Source organism: Giraffa tippelskirchi, chromosome 1, assembly GCF_054371585.1.
Source record: "Giraffa tippelskirchi isolate mGirTip1 chromosome 1, T2T-mGirTip1v1.2.pri, whole genome shotgun sequence".
Lineage (NCBI taxonomy): Eukaryota > Metazoa > Chordata > Mammalia > Artiodactyla > Giraffidae > Giraffa > Giraffa tippelskirchi.
The window spans coordinates 67172144-67186226 of NC_137275.1; the positions used below are offsets into that span (position 1 = coordinate 67172144).

At 41.8% G+C, this 14083-nt stretch overlaps 1 long non-coding RNA gene across 1 annotated transcript; it reads right to left on the reverse strand.

Moving 5' to 3' along the window:
- Positions 1 to 544: 544 nt before the first annotated feature.
- On the reverse strand, positions 545 to 6037 carry LOC145527272 (uncharacterized). Its single transcript, XR_014069650.1, has 2 exons — positions 5932 to 6037; positions 545 to 4040 (listed from the first exon to the last, which is right to left on the reverse strand). It is a non-coding gene; the product is annotated as an uncharacterized LOC145527272 (long non-coding RNA).
- Positions 6038 to 14083: the final 8046 nt, after the last annotated feature.

A 14083-nucleotide genomic window follows, 5' to 3' on the forward strand; every position in this document is an offset into this window, starting at 1 on the left:
TGTTTTTTAAAAAAGAGCAGTCTCATAATTTCTTTTGAAGTTTAATATGGTACACATCTTTATGTGTCAATAAATTATTTCTATATCATCACTTTTAATGGCTACAAAGCGATCTGCTGTATGAACAGACCATAATGTATTTTACCAACCTCTTATGGTTGGACATTTGGGTTGCTTCCAAATTTTTACTGTAACGAAGCAATACTACAGTGAACACCCTTGACCATATATATATAAATATATATATATATCTTTGTGCAATTGATCTTGACCGATCATTTCATAAATGAATCTACAGAGACAAGAGAGGTTATGAAATTTATCTGAGAGGCAGAACCAGGCAGAACCAGGACCAGATTTCCTGGATTTTAGGTCCCTGCCTAGGAGGACCTGTTTCCTTGTTACATCAGTGGAAGCTGCTGGACTTGTCCAGTGGCGATGTCTACACCCTCCTGTGAAAAGGGAGGAATATGGCTGGTGCTGGGGATCATTCAGCATCAGGGCTACGCTACCCCCAGAAGGAGAAAGTCAAATTAAAAACATACCGATAACATTACTTTATTGCTTTAACACTGTTAATACAATTCTTTAAGTCCTTTCTTCGTTTTCTTCTATTATGTTGTATTCCCTGAGTTTCTTTCCTTCTTCTCTGTTCTTCTGTCTCCCTCCCCCCTTCCCTCCGTTCCTTCTTTTCTCTCTCCCTTCCCTTCCCTTCTGTTCCCTTCCCCTCCCTTCCACTCTTCTTTCCTTTATCCCTCTGTCTGACAAGAATTGATATTACTCGAGTTTCTATCTTCACATTTCTTTTCTACTATTTCCCAGTTTTAATGGCTTCATCTGCCACTCTAGACAAATGATTCCCAAATCTGAAGCTTCTCTCATGATGTATCTCCCAAAGGCCAGTCCTAGACTTCCTACCCACTGTTAGAACTTTGTATCCCTGGACCCCACACTTCTAATGAAAGCCACTCGTTTCCCCAGGCTGGAACCTTGATTCCTCCCTTGCCTTTGTCTAACCTCCCACATCCTGCCAAGTCTAACCAGTCCTATTTCTGGCACTCAGCCTCTCTCCGCATTCCCACTCCTTCTGCCCTGATTCTGAGGCATATTACCTCTTGCCCGGACTGTGACCGTGGCCTCTTACATGGTCCCCCGGCCTTTCTTCTCTCCCTGGATAATTCATCCTGCCTGGGCTTGGTGCATGAGTCTACTGAGGTCACTGCTCTGACCTGCACTATCTACTGAATAGATTCCAAAACTGTTAGCCTGGCCTTCAAGACTTGGTGTAATTTGACCCTAAACTACCTTCCTAGCCTCATCTAACCTCTTTCTCTCATATGGACATTGTGTTTCAGTCCAATTGGACTCCTTGTTAACACACTTACCTAATAACTGACTTTGAGCCTTGATTGGGCCAATTCCTGGACCTGAAGTTCCTGTTCCTATCGGCCTCTTGAGATCTTAAAAAGATGAATGCCATCTCTTCCATGAAGGCTTCCCTGGTTCCTTGAGTCATAGGTGATCCTGTCCTTCTTTGACCACAACGCTTGTGGGCAATGCTAAGCAGCCACTGTAGCTATTCATGTACATCTTATGTCCTACTTGGATTTTCAGCTCCTCATGGGGAAGAACACGTGTCTTCCTCTAAACCCTGCAAACACTTTCTCAAACCCTTTTCCTATAAAATTAGTGTCTCCTTTATGGTAGGTTCTCAGAAAGTATTTGTTGAATAAATAAATTAAAGAGTTTGGGGTTTAAAAAATTTTACATACATTTATCAGAAGTATAGCCACAGTACAAAACAAATTTTAAGGGCTTGCTGTTTTTAAAGCAAAACAAACTCTGTGTGTGTGTGTGTGTGTGTGTGTGTGTGTGTGTGTGTGTATGCTCAGTTGCTCAGCTGTGTTTGACTTTTAGCTGCTACTTATCAAATCTTCTCCTTGGTCACTGTTCTGGAAAGACATATGATTGGGATTCAAAAATAAGTGATCAGAATGTCAGTAGAGTTGTCTGGATAGACACACTTTTGAAAGTGAGAACCCTTTTCTCTGACCCTAAAATAAACTCTGCTCCATTCCTTTTAGCAGAAAGGTCATAGGATTGAAGACATTACACTTGACTTCTGTTACTTGTAAACTGTGTGACCCTGAGCAAATTTTCTCATTTGTGACATAGTGATGCCTACTGTATTACTTAAGAGTTACATTTGGCTTTTGGTCACAGACATTTGGTATGGTGGCTTGAAAAAATATTTTCATGTTCTCTAACTGTCAATGACTCCAGCTTCTGCTCTCTGTTTTCCCTCTTGGTGTGTGGTTTTCATTTCCAAGTTAGCCTCAGAGACCAAAATGGCTGCTTGAGTTCCAGCTTTCTTATCAACATTCCCAGCAAGGAGGAGAAAGGGACCAAGGCCACCTTTTCCTAGCTGAGTAAGCTCCTTTTAAATATTTTAAAGGAGTTTTTCTCAAAGTTACACCCAAAATGTTGGCTTAGAGCTGGTACAGTACTTTTCAGCTGTAGTTACATATCTGAAACACAAGAGAACTTTTAAAAAGTACCTATGCCAGTGCCTCACTGCAAATAAATCAGAACCTTCATGGTTCGAGTCAGGACTCAATATTTTAAAATAATCTCAGGTAATCCAATTGCATAACTCAGGTTGAGGATCCCTGAGGTAGGGTGAATATATAATTGATAACCCAAATGGGGACACTTGAGCATGAAAGAGGGACAACTGGCTTACACTGAGCCTCTCCTGGACACACCCAGAGGTACAGTGATACAGATGATAGTTTATCCTCTATCCTTATCTGCTAGGTGGCTGGGTGTATATTTTCCTACTGATCTGGAAGGAGGAAATAGAAGGGGGAGAAAAGATATTGATTAAAGGCTCTCAGGGTTCTCTCCAGTTCCTACTCGTTTTTCAGCAGATGAATGTACAGGAAATCACTTTGTAAGGTACAGGATTTCAGATATGTGTTTATAAATAAAATGACCATAATTTAGTACACATAAGTATATTTCATGGCCAGAAGGAACACAGTTTGCATTGGCTCAGCATATGTTTCATTTAGAGCCTTAAGATCATGTTTCTAGTTCACTGGGAGTCAGTGCTTCATGGAGGTTTTAATTTTTTAGTTTTTGATGGCAGCGTGCAGCATATGGGGTCTTAGTTCAGCAACCAGGGATTGAACGCTCACCCCTGCATTGTAAGTGCAGAGTCTCATGAACTGCCAGGGAAGTCCTCACAGAGCTTTTTGAGTGTGGCCTTTGGAGGCTGATAAAACCACTGTAGGTTCGAATCCCAGCTTCTTCCCAGCCTTGTCATTTGACATCTCTAAACCTCTTCAGTCTCCAGAATATTACTTAGCTTAAAGGGTTGTTACAAGGATTAAAGAAGTTAATACAAAGAAAGGATTCAATTTGAGGCCTGGCTTATAGTAAACGTTCAATAATTGGCCATTCTCTATTATTCAAAAGATTGCTTTGGAGGATGCAAAAAAAAAAAGCCCATCTTTCCTGCCTTTCAAGAGCCTAAAGTGCTAAAGGGTCAGGGGTGTTTCCAGGTGGTCACTGCCCCTGCGCCCTTTCTCTCCTCCTCTCGGGCTGGGAGGTGAGCGGCAGAAAGAAGGAATTGCGAATGCGAACCGTCTTTCCCCTCCCCGTGGCCCCCTGTTTTAACTGACCCCCCAGCCAGGGTCTGGGTTGAACCACCAGTGGGGCTCCCAGCTGACTAGAGCAGCTAATCGCCCGAATTAAATTCATTATTTCAGCGACTTGATCCACGCATTGGGAGATTTGTGGATTTGAAATAACCTTTGCCTGTGGCGATTTTGTCTCCAGTGATTCTTCCTTCTGGCCACTGTGTTCCAGGTGTAATCTCCCTTTCCATCCACTCAGTGCTAACTTGTAAACTTTCTTCCCTGGGGCTCGTTCTTCTAATCTTGCCTTTTCTGTGTTTTGCTATAGCCTTGTCTTCCTTTATTCATTCTGCATTGCTTTTATCTCCTTACCTTTCCTCCTGCTGAGTGTAAACAAACCTTAAGGCAAAAAAAAAAAAAAATGAAGGCAGGCAGGATGTTGCTCCCTTGAAGGGGAAAAGAGTCTAAACCTTAGAGATGGTGCACCTTACTGTTGGCAGTCAAAATTCAATACTTTCTACTTGTAGCATCACCGCCCAAACAATGCTGAAAGGTCTGGAAGAAGTAGCAAGGGGAGTTCTATAGGGAGGAGAGCTGCATATAGATACTATTTTTGAATAAATTTTTGAGTTTGTTGATAGAAAACCTTTACAAAGCCTGATTATCTTAAGAGAGATGATACTTCTAATTGGGTCTGATTCTTCTGGGCAGAGGTTGGCAATTTTTTTTCTGTAAAAGGCCAGCTAGTAAATATTTTAGGCTCTGCAGGCCATTCTTTCTCTCTGGCAACTACTTGACTCTGCTGGCAAGGTGCAAAAGCAGCCACCGATAATGGAAAAACAACAGGTGTGACTGTGTATCAATAAAGCTTTATTAAATAGACACTGAAATTAGAATTCAGTATAATTTTCACAGATCATGGTATTCTTCTTTTTCTATTTCTTTTTCTCTAATTATTTGAAAATGTGAAAACAATTCTTAGCTCACAGGCTGTGGAGTAACAGATGGTGGGTGGGATTTGGCTCTGGGGGTTAGCATTTAGACTCCTGCTCTAATGGATTAGAAAAAGCACAAGGATTGTATTGTGCTTGGTTCCAGTCACTTCATTTGGAGTCCAGACTCAGTTTCTTCATTAAAAAAAAAATCAGGTTAAATGATACCACCTGCTAGAGAGGATATGGGCTTCCCGGGTGGCTCAGATGGTAAAGAATCCACCTACCAGTTCATGAGATGTGGGTTCGCTCTCTGGGCTGGAAGATCCCCTGGAGAAGGGAATGACTACCCACACTGGTATTCTTGTCTGGAAAATGCCATGGACGGAGAAGCCTGGCAGGGTACACGGTCCATGGAGTCTCAAAGAGTTGGACATGACCGAGCAATTAAACATGCACTGAGAAGATGTGGGGCAACAAGAACTCTCACTCATTGCTGGTGAGAATGCAGAATGGTACAGTCATTTAAGAAGACAGTTTGGCAGGTTCTTACACAATATATTCTTACCATACAATCTAGCAAGTCATGGTTTTTGGTATTTTCTCAAATGATTTGAAAACTTATATCTACACCTACACAACAAAAAACCCTGTACATGATGTTTATAGCAGCTTTATTCATAGTTTCCCAAACTTGGAAGCAACCAAGATGCCCTTCACTTGGTGAATGGGTAAATAAACTGTGGTACATCCAGGCAATAGAATATTATTTAGTGCTGAAAAGAATTGAGCCATCAAGCTATGAAAAGACATGGAGGAATAGTAAGTGATTTTGCTATATGAAAGAAGCCAATGTGGAAAGTGTACATACTGTATGATTCCAACTATATGACATTCAGGAAAAGGCAAAACCATGGAGACAGTAAAAAGACGGGTGGTTGCCAGGGTTAGAGGAGAGTGAGCAGATGAAGCACAGAGGATTTTTAGGCCTGGGAATTATTCTGTATGCTATTACAATGGTAGGTACATGCCAGTGTACACAATATTAAGGGTGAACCCTAATGTAAACTATGGACTTTGAGTGGTTATGATATATCAGTGTCAGTTCATCTAATGTAATGAAGTTTCCACTCCGTTGATCTTGGAGTAAGGGGTGTCATGTGTAAGCATGTAGAGATAGGGAGTATATAGGATTTCTCTGCTCAATGTTGCTGTGAATCTAAACCAGCTGTAAAAATTGAAGTCTATTAAAAAATAAGGTTAACGATATCTGCTCAATCTAACTCCTAGCCCAGTGATCTGAGAAGTTAGTTGTAAAGCACTAAGGAAACAGGAGTTGCTACCCCAAAGCTACTTACTGAATAGAAGTCAGCTCCTCCTTCCCTTTGAAATGTTCTGAGTAACAGGAGTCTGGAGAGAGGTTTCCAGAATGAAACATTTCTGGGTACCTCCTGGAAACGCACAAAGGAGGCATTGACTTCTGGGTTCTAGAACTCAGGTGGGGCTGTTGACTCTTTAGTTTCTGCACATGGTTTCTCCATGCGTCTGGGGCTTCTCCTAGCATGGCTGCTGCTTTCTGAGAGGGACTGTACCAAGGCTTGTCATTAGAAAATTACCACCAAACGCAAAACCTGATTAAGGTTATTCAACTCAGCATTTCCCAGACACATGCATGACTCCAGAGACCATTAACCAATCCAACACCAATAACGTTAGGTTCTGTGAGGGTCTACAGATGCTCTTTGGAGGATGCTAGTCTAAGGCATTTCAATTAATGCCATAGGGAAGCTAAACACATGAGGAATTTACCTTCATGAAGCTTCAAATCTCATAGAGGGAAAAAGGCAAAGAATTGTCTTCTACTGACATTTGTTTTATTGCTGTTTGATACTACCTAACGTGTTGTTATATTTGATTAGAAAGTTACGAGCCATTGGCAAATGTGTGGATTTAAGTCACCTTTTTCAGTTAGACTTTGTTAATTTTTCCCACAATTTATTTCAATAGTAACAGATTATTGAAATGGAAAGGCAAGTTAATGGAGGAGTCTGCCTCAGTCACAATTTGTTTTCCTCCATACTCACTATGTGTGCTTCCCATGTAGTGTCTCAGTGGTAAAGAATCTGCCTGCCAATACAGGAGACACGGGTTCGATCCTTGGGTCAGAAAGATCCCCTGAAGGAGGCAATGACAACCCACTTCAGTGTTCTTGCCTCAAGAATTCCATGGCAGAGGGGCCTGGAGGGCTATAGTCCATAGGGTCACAAAGCATCGGACACAAGTGAGCATGCATACAAAAAATACTCACTACGTAAAGAGAGATGTACATAGAATTCTAGTTCTCAAGATAGCAGCATAGATATTTGTGGATTGATGTTTTAGGGAAGTTAATGATGCTGAAGCTCAAACTCCAATACTTTGGCCACCTGATATGAAGAACTGACTCATTGGAAAAGACCCTGATGCTGGGAGAGATAGAAGGTGGGAGGAGAAGGGGATGACAGAGGATGAGATGCTTGGATGGCATCACCAGCGTGGTGGACATGAGTTTGAGTAGGCTCCTGGAGTTGGTGATGGACAGGGAAACCTGGCATACTGAAGTCCATGGGGTCGCAGAGTCAGACACGACTGAGTGACTGAACTGAACTGAATGACTTGTTAGCCTCTTTGGTGTTGTTTGGGAGAATAATCAAGTACTCTGAAATTGTTTCTGAGCTGCCCACTCGGCAGGATGCTCTGTGGAGTTGCCCATAGCAAGAAGCAATTTGGTTGACCTCTCCTTTGCTGTACACCTGATTTTCTGCTCCAAACATAGCACCACATTGTTGATGCCCTGGGTAATGAATGCATATCTCTTCAAGATGCTCCTCACCCCCTAAATGAAGCTTACATACCCTGCATGGCTTCTCTTTTAACCAGGCCATTCTGAATGCATTCTCTAGCGTGAAGAAAGGTCTGTCCAGCTCTTGAATGTGATGTGATAAAAGAACAGAAATTTATACTGGTAGGCAGATAATCTGTAGTGATATAATATTCTCAAAGCCTTGAGAATAGATGATTTCTTTTCCATTACAGCTGGCAACAATAATATCTATCCTTTTATAGCACTTAATAGGGTACATTGTCCCTTTAACTGTGTGTAAGTGTTTAAGAATGGGGCAACTTGGTCAGAAGAAAAGTGTTTTGCAAATGAAGCAGTGAAGCCCAGAGGTGTTGATGAACAGGCCCAAGGACTCCCAGAAGGAGGTGGAGCTGGGGTTTGAATTCTACTCTTGACTCCAGGTTCTTTCAACTCTATTTGCTGCCTTCTGAGAGATGGACATCCTATAGTGGGACAGGTAACAATGAACCTATTAATACTATGCATTTAACTGGCATCTGTGATGCTTACCACATAGAATCACCTAATAGCTAATATTCTTTTTCCCTGTAGTCTTGAAACATAGTCTGGATAAATACAGAGCTCTTAAAAAATTTTTCATTAGAAAACATTTCAAAAACATTCAAGAGTAGAAAGAAGAGTATAATTACTCCCTATGATCCAAGTTTTTAGTTTTAATAATTAGCAGCACATGGGCAAGCTTGTTTCAGCTCTTTCCCCCACTTCGACTGGATTAAATGAAAAATCCTAGGTATCATATTATTTCTTTTGTAAATACTTAAGGATATGTCTCTAAGAGATATTGTTTTCTGATTTTTTTTTTTTTTGCTGTATAACAAACCTCTTCTAAACTTAATGCCTTAAAACTATAGTTTATTATTCTCTCTCACAGGTCTGTGGGTTCATTGGGTTTAGCCGGGCAGGTCTCTAATGCAGGCATCTGAAGATACATCCGGGCTGGATTTGCAAGAGGGCTCACTCATATGACTGTCCACTGGGAACTCAGGCGGGGCTGTTGATTTTAGTTCCTTTTGATGGTCTCTCAATGTGGCTTGGCTTCTCCTAGTATGGCTGCTGGGTTCCAAGAAGGAATGTCCCAAGAGCAAGAGTTCTACTCTTGACATTTGAGTAGAAGCTGTAAGGCTTCTTATGACCTAGTCTCAGAGCTTACGGTCATGCTTCCATCACTTCCATTGAAGAAGGGAGTGACTGGGGCCACCCCAGGATTAATTCCCCACCCCAGGAGAGGAATTAGACTCTATCTCTCAATGGGAGGAGATGCTAAAAAATTCAGAATAATTCCTGGATATCACAAGTATCCAGTTAATGTTCAGATGGATCCATTTGAACCACTGGTATTTTACATTTGGTTTGTTCAATGCAAACGAGGATCAAATGAGGATCAAATGAGGTCCGCATTTTATGGACTCTCATGTTTCTTTTAATCAAAGATACTCCCTCTCTTTTTACCCTTTGCTTGAAATTTATTTGTTGAAGAGGCAGGTCATTTGTCCTATTAAATTTACTACAGTCTAAATTTTGCTGCTTACAAACCCCGATGTTCCTCTTTCTCTTTTATTTTGCTCTTGGAAACTGTTAGGTACAGAAGCTTGATCAAGTTTAGGGTTAACATTTCCTAAGTTGTGAAATGTTGCATCACACCAGGAGGCACAAAATCAGTTTTATCTCTTTGGTGATGTTGAAATTGACTTGTGGGTTCAGGTATTAAATCCAGAGCACCTTACTCCAATTGTGCCTTTTTAGGAAAAGTTTTTAAATAGTTGCCTCATGTTTTGCAGGCTCAGGAAATGTAGTGTCTACATTTCTATATCTCTGCATTTACCCTGAGCTAACCATGAGCTGGACATCATATCAGATTCTTTCTATGAATTAACTGATTTATTTTTCATAACAGCCCTATAAAGGAGGTGTTATGAGCATCCCCATTTTGCAGAGAAGGGAACTGAGACATATACCCCTAGTGCCTGACATCCAGACTGTGAATGCCTTCTGGTTAATTCTCAATCACAAAAGGGATTCATCCTCATTTGCGGGATTCCTGAGAAAGGGAAAGATGGAGGAGGGCAAAATGAGGAAGTCACACATTCAGTTGCCTCCACTTGAAATCCAGAGTCACTGAGTCCTGAGGCTTGTGAGGCAAATTCTGCCCCAGCTTCCTAGTGTAGGAGAATGATTTATTGAACAATAACATTTCCCGCTTTTGCAGTATTCATTGTGCAGTAGGTTCAGGAGGGCGTGGCCTGCTACCTCCGCAAAGGATGCCGGGATGTCACCCTGCTTTACGTTTGTGTTACTTGCTTTACTCAGACACTGGGTGCCAGCAGGAGGCTCAGAAACGACAATTTTATTTTAAAGAAAATATTTTCAAATGCAATTTGCAGTTTATACATGAAGAGTAATGAGCAAAACAGATGCAGCTGTCTTTTAAATTAACCCTGCCGTGCCACCCAGTTTGCTTTGCTACCGAAGTGATAATGTAGGCAGCTTTGGTGCGGTTCGTCAGGAGTTTGGAAACTTCTGGAGCTTCAGAGGCAGTGGAGTTGGGCTAACAGGCAGATGCATGCCTGGTGTGCCGGGTATCTAGGGCTGCTGTGTTGGGGGGAAAAAAAGCCTCAAAGGAACAGAGTTCAAGAAAAACATAGGGAAATGGCTACTGAGAATGAGCCGCAAGGACCGGATGACCGAGCCCTGAAAGGCGCTGTTGGGTAGCAGGAACGCTTCACTTTCTCCGGGGAACATTCCTGAAGGACACAGCAGCGCTTCTTGCATCTCTGTGGAGCTATTTAGAGCCGTCTTGGTACGGCTGCCCAGTCTCACGTGGTCTAAAGCAGATTCCACGCTCTGTCACCTTGGAGAGGTTGTCTTCCGCAGTCTCAAGCAGGTACCACGGCACCGTTGGGGACCAGCTCTGCCCTCCCTGAAGGACTCCCCATCTGGAGACCCTCACCCCCCACATCCCAGTGGTCATAAATGCCCCCAAGCTGTATGGGTCTCTGGGCTCACCAGTCATGCATGTTGATAAAGCCAATTTCTTAATAGTGCTTAAAGGGAGAGAGTAGTTCCAGTTTAGAAGATACAATTTCTTGACATTCCTGGGCATGGCTCTTGGTTATTTTGAAGGGCACGAAGTGACTTAAATCAGGGTGAGTTCACACCTTGTTATAAAGAGACACAAGCACACATGCAGACACACCCACAACTTAATGTTTTGATATACTGACATCCCTCCCGAGCAGACACAATGATGGTGCTGTTTGACTCAGGGAAAGAAGGAGGAGGCCTCAGGTGTAAGACGGAGGCACAGACTCCCCGGAAGTTTCTGTGGACTGATAAAGGAGATAGGCTTCATCGGAGGCATATAATGGCTTTAATTCATCTGCAGCCTAATTTCTTTTTGTGGGGTTAAGGGCTGAATTTGCCCTGTAGAGACTCCAAGTTAAATTAGCCACTCAGGGATAGAGCGTTTTTAATGACCAAGCAGTTATCTCATTAAGAGCATGACAACGTTTTATGTAAAGCACTGTGGCGGTTGCTTATTTTTAAAATACTTGTTGTCCATGTGCCTTTCCCATGGACAAACAGTCCTTAATAGTATTTCCTGGATTGGTGTCTTATGACTTAGGAATAGAGGCTTATATGAGAAAGCAGGAAGGAAAAGGAAGAAAGAGAGGAAGGAAGGAGGAAAGGAAAAAGGGAAGGAGGAAGGAGAGAAGAAAAGAGGTGGAAACTTTATAATGACCTTAAGACTGGCCAGTTCGCTAGAGTTGAGTTGAATAAATCACTGTTGAAAGATTTGTCTTTTCCCTTCATGTTTTTTACCTAAATTAAGGTGATTGGCTACACTGACTGGTTGGAGGCCACCACTAGGTCCCTCTCCATCCATCTCAGAGTGGTGGTGCAAAGTCTCTGGTGGGGCAGCATCCTCAGCCATGATGTAATGAGAGTTTCTACCTCATGCTTGTATGTCATCCACACGAGTGGAGCATCATGGGAGCTGGAATAGATTGATGTCCCCTCCAAGAATAGCACTGATTATAGAACAGATTTTCCCATATACAGAGCCATTTTTAATTCACTGCCTACCACAGCTGCCAGCCTGCAGAGATAATTCCTTCTAGCAGAATAGCTCTAGATTATTATAGGGAAATCAAATTTGCATAAAAGCTCCCTCCCTCCCTCTCTCTCTTTCTCTTTAAGTTACTAAACAGATACTGTTAATTGCTTTTGTTGGGAGAGCTTTTGGGGAGGGGAAGGGAAAATACATTAGTTTTGGGGAAAATGACACAGCAACTTTCTATACAGTTTTAAATATTTTGGCGACTAGTATTTAGTGTGACATGACCCTTGATGGATGCTTCACAGTTTTCAATATGTTTTTTAGTTCAACAAACTTTTAATATATTTTTAAATTTTATTTTGAATGGACATAGGCCCTGGGGACATAAAAATGAATGGCCTTTGCTTTTGAAAAGCTTATTTTATTTGATTCATGGGGAAAATTATGTGAAATAAATAAGGTATTCGGTCCATTAGGTCCATTTTGCATATGAGGAAACTGAGGCTCAGAGAAGTTTTTGAAAGTGTGCTCAACTGAAGAATGATAGATTGAGAACAGGTCTTCAGAGTCTCGTTTGGACTTGTTTGGGGTACCATGATGTCACTCAGGAGGGGAAAGGTTGCTGTTGCAAATTGGCAGCTTAGGGGTGTTGGCCAAACCTTTTAATTTGTCTTTGAAAAATCAGAAAATTTTAGCCCTGCATCTTCCACCCCTCAAAAGAAAGGACTTCTGGCTTCTTTTTAAAAAATATCTTACCATCTGACGACACTAAGCCTGTATTCCATTAAGGTAAGTCTGCTCCATCAGACTGGGTGTGGCCCACATCCTTATGCCTAAGTCACTCACTTAAGTTACCAGCTTTGGGCAAAGAAAGCTCTGAGTTGCTCCCTCTGCTGAATCTGGCAGAGACCAGGGATGTGGGTGCATTGCCCTGGGAGTACCATTCTTGCACTTGTTTTTAAAATAATCTTTTCACTTTTCCATTGCCTCAATTTTTCAGCTTTAAAAGAAAGTTGGTAATATTTCAGCTTTTTCAAAAAAGATTATCTCCTGTAGGCCCCCAATCCTGATGATTTAGGATTTGGAGACTCACGAGAGATTTTTACTCGGTTAGCCACTGTAGGCTGATATTCGGCTTGTATTCTTTAAAAGGCTGTTGTAGATATTATTTTATTCAGTTGTGTTCTGTTTTCTGATCTGTTTTAAGCTATCTTTTGGGGGATAAAGAGTGTGAAGGTAGAAGTCTATCTAGCCTTCACTTTGGCACGTGGGCTTCAATTTTCTGATTTTGTTGAGCAAATTTCTATGCTGAATATCCAATCTTTGGGACCCTATGGACTGTAGTCTGCCAGGCTCCTCTGTCCATGGAATTCTCCAGGCAAGAATACTGGAGTGGAGTAGCCATTCCCTTCTCCAGGGCCTCTTCCCGACCCAGGGATCAAAGCCAGGTCTCCTGCATTGCAGGTGGATTCTTTACTGCCTGAGCCACCAGGGAAGCCCTCATGCTGAACATAGGTTCTTCTTATTAAGAAAATGAGGATAAGGCTACTGTAAGAAATAAATTGAGAGATAATCATGGTGTTGAACACTTAGATATAAGGTGTTGCTAAATTCTACTTTACTGCAGAAGTGTAATTAAATCAGTTGATTTAACCATGGAAGCTACAGGTTAGACAGATCATCCAGGAATCTAAAAACAGCTCTGGCGCAGGAGACCTTCTGGGAAGGGATTGTATGCAGCAGGCTGAATATATAAAGTGGGTTCTGGGCCCCACCCCCACCCCCAGTATACCTCTTCCTGGTGTGATGCTGTCACCTTCTTGTTGCATCACAATTGAGGTGACAATCTGTTGAGGGTCCCACATTAGGTGGAAGGTTGTTTGGGTGCCCTTTGCATAACTTTGCAACGCTACAATTCCACATCGGGGTTTCTGCCCACCACCCACCGCCTGAGAAGGTGCAGTATGGTTTGACTGCAAAGCTTCACGTGTTCACTTGTCCCTCAAATGTAACTCATTTCTTCTCACTGCTTAAAATTCCATTTAACTTGTGCTGTTTTGGCTTTAGGCTTTTGATTTTATGTTAAAAATTAGTTATCAACCTTTTCAAGTGCAGAGTTGGCAAAACATATTCCTACACCTTATCCACCTGACCTTCATAAAAAAGCCCTGTGAGGTAGGAGAGTGGCATTGTCTCCTTTGGGGAAAAAAGAAATACAGAGGAAAGACTATGATTTGGGAGCTAGAGATGCTGGTTTTGAGCCTTAACTATAACTCAGAAACTGTGTGGCCTTGAGCAGGAATTTAGTGTCTCTGAAACTGATTTCTCTCCCTACATATAGAAAATTAAAACATTACTTTACAGAGTGATTATAAGGATTACAGAGAATATTTTCATCCATCCACCCATCCATCATTTATTTATTTATTTATTTATTCTACAAATATTTTTTCAGCTCCCACTGAGAGCCAGGCTCTGGGGATACATTGGTGAATATGACAGACCCTGTTCCTGCCCTCACTAGGCTTACAGTCTAACACCAAGTACAATA